Source organism: Lagenorhynchus albirostris, chromosome 5 (assembly GCF_949774975.1).
Source record: "Lagenorhynchus albirostris chromosome 5, mLagAlb1.1, whole genome shotgun sequence".
NCBI lineage: Eukaryota > Metazoa > Chordata > Mammalia > Artiodactyla > Delphinidae > Lagenorhynchus > Lagenorhynchus albirostris.
Window position 1 is genome coordinate 102,088,830 of NC_083099.1, and position 6,173 is coordinate 102,095,002.

The window sequence follows — 6,173 nt, forward strand, 5'->3', positions numbered from 1 at the left end:
TTCATAGACCTCTGGGCCTGATGACTCAACTAAGTGAAACAGTGAGTATGTGATTCTTTGGCCTATGTCAATGTTGGCAACTGAGAATAAAGCTATACTGCTTGGTTATACTTTCAGACTGCTAAAAGAACGACCAAAAGGGGAGAATTGTTAAAATGAAAAACAAACAGAAACCAGTCTTGAAAATTGCCTGATCAGAAAACAGTTTAGTCATACAAACAAAGCTTAATTTAGCTTATTTTGCAAGACTAATTTGGCCTGGGTCATTCCTAACTTATGCCTCTGGACATTATAAGAAAAACTTTGTTTCCCAAGTTTGCTATGGATGCAACCACTCACAAATTCCCTATCACTTAAGAAATTTCTAATATTATAACCAAACACTATGAAGAATAAACAATCATCATCTCCTCGCTATATAAACTGCTTTATAACAATATACTCCTGAGACTCATTCCATTCCAACTCTTTTTGGTGTGTGCAGAATAAACTTTTACTAATTACTACTTCAGTGATTCGTTGGATTTACTTCAGCTATTTCTGAAATTTTGACATAAGGAACAAACACTAGGCTAAGGTACCTATCCCATTTGGGCAGTGGTTTTACTTCCATACATTGTAAAATCCCAGAAAACTTGGGTCTTGCTGCCTGTCCTTCCTCAGCACAGGCAACCTAGGAGCTCCTTATACTCACAAAGCTAAAGAAATTTACTTACCTTCTGTGTGTTTTTTGTTTTTTAACTTCCTATTCTCTTATAACACATTGTGTTCCTCTGCCCTCATTTTTCACCTTTATCATGAAAATTTTAGATGCAGGAATTGAGGCAAAGCCCCTGTCAGTGGTCTGTGTTGACCACTCCCCTCATCAAGTTCCTTGTGCTTCCCCATCACCAATATTGAAGCCAGAAGAAACCAGGTGTGCCTGGACCCTCCTCTGGTCTCTGGAACCAGCTTAGGGCTCGCAGCTCTCTTAAGCCGCAAAACACCTTCCAGCAGGACACTTCATGCTGGCAGCAAAGCAGGCAAGAGTTGTCTCCATGGCCTCAGCTGGGTCCCAGTGGCCTGGCTGGGTCCAAGCCTAGCTATGTTAAAGCATCTAGAGAACAACATTTTACTCTGATGGAAAGATGGCAAGAAATTTAAAGACAGACAGGAATTTATTATTATTATTTAGGATTTGTTAGTAACGTCTGATTCTGTGGATTTTCCATTTTCTTTAAACATGATTCCTTTGAAGATCACTTCTGAACATGGGCGTGCACTTGAGCAGGGGCCTAAATAATTGTCAATCTGCTCAGAGCAGTTTGATCTCATTTGATTTTTATTACCTGAGAATCAGCCAGTGTAGGATTGTGGAAAGTGTGCTTTCTAGGAACCAACTTTATCTTTTTGAGGAGGGGTAGTTTGTAATTTCATTTAAATTATTCTCTTCAACAGCTGGAAATATTGTGCTATCTAATCTGAACCCTGAATGTGTATTTTTATAGCTGGTATGAATTGATACCATGATGATTCTTGATGGCTCTAAAAAGTTATGGGGTATTTTTTGTTTTCATAGATAACTTATGGATTAAAACATGACCAAAGGCTTTATTAAATTTGTACTTCAGCAAAAATATTTTCAAAATTTAGATATAATTGACATATAACTTTATATTACTTCCAGATGTACAATATAATGATTCAATCTTTGTATATATTGTGATCACCACAATGTCTAGTTAACATCCATTGCCATATATAGTTATAATTTTTTCTTGTGATGAAAACTTATAATATCTGCTCTCCTAGAAACTTTCAAATATACAGTACAGTATTATTAACTATAGTCCCTATGTTGTACATTACAGCCCCATGACATTTATTTTATAGTTGGGAGTTCGTACTTTTTAGCCCCCTTCTCCCATTCTCCCATTTCACTCCCTACTTCTACCACAAATCTGTTCATGAGCTTAATTTTTAAGATTCCACATAAAAGTGATATTATACAGTATTTATCTTCCTCTGACTTATTTCATTTAGCATAATGCCCTCAAGTTCAATCCATGTTGTCTCAAATGGCAAGATTTCCTTAATTTTTATGGATGAATAATATTTTATTGCATATATGCACCACATTCTCTTTTAAATTGGTTTAAACATTTTATAAGTTTCATGTGTACAAAGTTGTATTTCAACTAATGTATACACTATGGTGTGCTCACCGCCAAAAGCTTAGTTTCCATCTGTCACCATGCTCTTGGTCCCATTTTTGCCCTCCCCTCACGCCCACTTCCCCTTTGGTAACCATTACTCTGTTCTCTGTATCTATGTGTTCGTTTTTGTTTGGTTTGGGTTTGTTCATTTATTTAAAAAATTTTTTTTATTCCGCATATGAATGAAATCATACTGTATTTGCCTTTCTCCGTCTGACTTATTTACTTAGCATAACACCACCAAGGTCCACCCATGTTGTGGCACATGGCAAGATTTCATCATTTTTTATGGCTGAGCAGTATCCTGTTGTATATATCTTCTTCCTCTGTTAATTCATCCATGAGCACTTAGGTTGTTTCCATAGCTTGTAAATAATTCTGGGATTAACATAGGGATGCATATGTCTTTTCAAACTAGAGGAATAGCTGGATCATATGATAGTTCTATTCTTATTTGTTTTGAGGAATCTTCATGTTTTCTATAGTGGCTGCACCAATTTATATTTCCATCAACAGTGTCCACATCCTCTCCAACACTTGTTATTTCTTGTGTTTTTTAAGTGGTTCATGTCTGCTCTATTTTGTGGCTGAAAGTTATTTTCTTTATTGGTATTTTTAGTCTAAATATATCCAGATCTGTACACTCAAAGCTGTTCTTCAAAGTGTACTGACTAGTGCCAAATTGTCATGTTTATTATTAACCATGCACTATTTAAAAAATTTATTTATTTTATTTTTTATTGAACTATATTTGATTTACAATATTGTGTTAGTTTCACGTATACAGCAAAGTGATTCAGTTATACATATGCATATATACATACCTATTCTTTTTCAGATTCTTTTCCATTATAGGTTATTAAAAGATATTAAATGTAGTTTCCTGTGCTATACAGTAAATCCTTGTTGTGTATTTTATATATACTGTTATCTGTTAATCCCATACACCTAATTTATCCCACTCCCCTTGCATGTTTGATAATAACCATGCTAGAAGATGTGAGGTAATATCTCATTGTGGTTTTGATTTGCATTTCACTATTAGTGATATTGAACATCTTTTCATGTGCCTGTTAACCATCTGTATGCCTTCCTTGGAAAAAAATTCTATTCAGATCCTCTGCCAATTTTTTAATTGGGTTGTTTGGTTTTTTGCTGTTGAGTTATATGTATTCTTTGTATGTTTTTGATATTAACCCTTTATCAGATATATGATTTGCAAATATCTTCCACCATTTGGTAGATTGTCTTTTCATTTTGTTGATGGTTTCCAATGCTGTGAAGAAGCTTTTTAATTTTGTATAGTCCTACTTGTTTATCTTTGCTTTTGTTGCCTTTGCTTTTGGTGTCAGATCCAAAAAAACCATTGCCAAGATGAATGTAAAGAAGCTTGCTGCCTATGTTTTCTTCTAGGAGTTTTATTGTTTCAGATCTTATATTCAAATCTTTGACATATTTTGAGTTGAATTTTGAGTACAATGTAAGTTTTATTCTTTTCATGTGGCTGTCCAGTTTTCCCAGTACCATTTATTAAAGATAATGTTCTTTCCCCATTATTCCTGGGCTCTCTATTCTATTTCATTGATCTATGGTGTCTGTTTTTATGCCAATTCCATACTATTTTGTTACTACAGCTTTGTCACATAGTTTGAAATCAGGGAGCATGATGCCTCCAGGTTTGTTCTTTTTTTCTAAGCATTGCTTTGGCTATTCAGGGTCATTTGCAGTTCCATACAGATTTTATGATTGCCTGTTCTATTTCTGTAAAAATTGCCATTGGAATTTTGATTGTAATTGCACTGACTCTGTAGATTGGTTTGTGTTGTATGGACATTTTAATGATATTAATTCTTCCAATCCATGAACATGAAATATCTTTCCACTCGTTTGTGTCTTCTTCAGTTTCTTTTATCAGTGTCATAGTTTTCTGTGTTTTCATCGTCTTCGTTAAATTTATTCCTAGGTATTTTATTCTTTTTAATGCAGTTGTGAATAGGATTATTTTCTTAATTTCTATTTTAAATAGTTTGTTATTAGTGTATAGAAGCACAACAGATTTTTGTATATTGATTTTGTATCCTGTGACTTTACTGAATTCATTTATTAGTTCTAACAGTTTTTTGGTGGAGTCTTTAAGGTTTTGTATATGAAAGACTGTCATTTTCAAATAGTGACAGTTTTACTTTTCTCTGATTTGGATTTTTTGGGTTTTTTTGTTTTTTAATTTATTTTATTTTTGGCTGCGTTGGGTCTTCGTTGCTGCATGCGGGCTTTCTCTAGTTGTGGCGAGCAGGGGCTACTCTTCATTGCAGTGCACAGGCTTCTCATTGCAGTGGCTTCTCCTGTTGCAGAGCACGGGCTCTAGGAGCATGGGCTTCAGCAGCTGTGGCTCTCGGTCCCTAGAGTGCAGGTTCAGTAGTTGTGGCGTGTGGGCTTTGTTGCTCTGTGGCATGTGGGATCTTCCTGGACCAGGGCTCAAACCTGTGTCTCCTGCACTGGCAGGCGGATTATTAACCACTGTGCCACCAGGGAAGCCCTTGTTTCTTGTTTTTATTGTTGTTTTTGTTTTTGGCCTAATGGCTCTGGCTAAGACTTTCAATACTATGTTGGATAAAAGTGGCAAGAGTGGGCATTCTTGTCTTATTATTGGTCTTAGAGGAGAAACTTACAGCTTTCCACTGTTAGATGTGATGTTAGCTGTGGGCTTGTCACATATGGCCCTGAGTCAACATCCTCTAGCCTTTTACACTTTATGATGTGCACAAAATACATATTTAATTGTTCAACTCAACATCGCTTCATGTAGTATCTGACAAGGTTTTGTTTATTTAAAATGTATTTTTTGGTTTTGATCTATTATGTTACATAAGAATTTAATTGGTCAAATTTCCCCAGATATTCACTTTGACTGAAAGTCATTTGCATTAGATTTAAAAACTCTTCTTGTCAAAAGAATTAATTACATGTAACAGAACTGATGATTTGTAAATCATGTAAATATACAAAGGAATAGCTCAAAATATATTAACACATGGCATATAATACTTGATCTTGTATTTTACTTGGAATTATTAAAATATCTTTCGAAAGTATGAGTTTGCTTATTAGAAATATTTTATTGAAATTATTTGCATCAATATTGAATAATATTTTGATGTTGAACTACAAAATAGAGAATTGTTTTGTAATGCCTTAGACAAATTTAGAAATAATAGTGAAATCCAGAAGGTACACTGTGGAATGAGTCAAGTAGCACAGAATATGGACTCAGGAAAGATGGATTTACTTCCAATAATACTGCTGTGTGCATGACCTTAGGGAAGTTATATCACCTCATTTGGTGTTAGTTACCACATCCCTTATGTAAGAGTTTTGATGTGACATCTAAAATCCCTTCCAGTTATAGTAATCTCATGCACATAACCTATGTGATGATTTCTAAAATTAAAGTACTGTACTAATTATACCTCATTTCAAATATAACTCTTAGGAAAGAAATATTTGAATTTTCTTAGATTAGTTTTATGACACAAAATTGAGTCAAAATCATATCATAGTAGTAGCTCTCATGTGATATATAATTATAATATGCCATCAAGGTATCATCAAAGGAATTATGGCCAAATACTTTAGATCATCAGATAAGAATGTTGACAGATAAAGGTGCCCTAAGGTGATTCTTTCAAATCACATTATCAGTTATTTTTAGAGTCCAGATGTCCTCTAGTAAGTGGAGCAAGTTACTACCTGAACACAAAGGTCCTCTGAAGGTTGAACTAATATTTTATATATGAAATAATGATTATTTAATATAGATACAGTTCATCTGTTATATCTATAGGAAAGATTTCTGCTAATTTCTACAGAGACTAGATGCTGTGCTCAGATTGAAGAGGGGATCATTTAATGTTCCAATAATAAAAGCATTGTGTGGATAAAGTTTATAGTGTCTAATGTACCTTGAAATGTGCCCTGAAG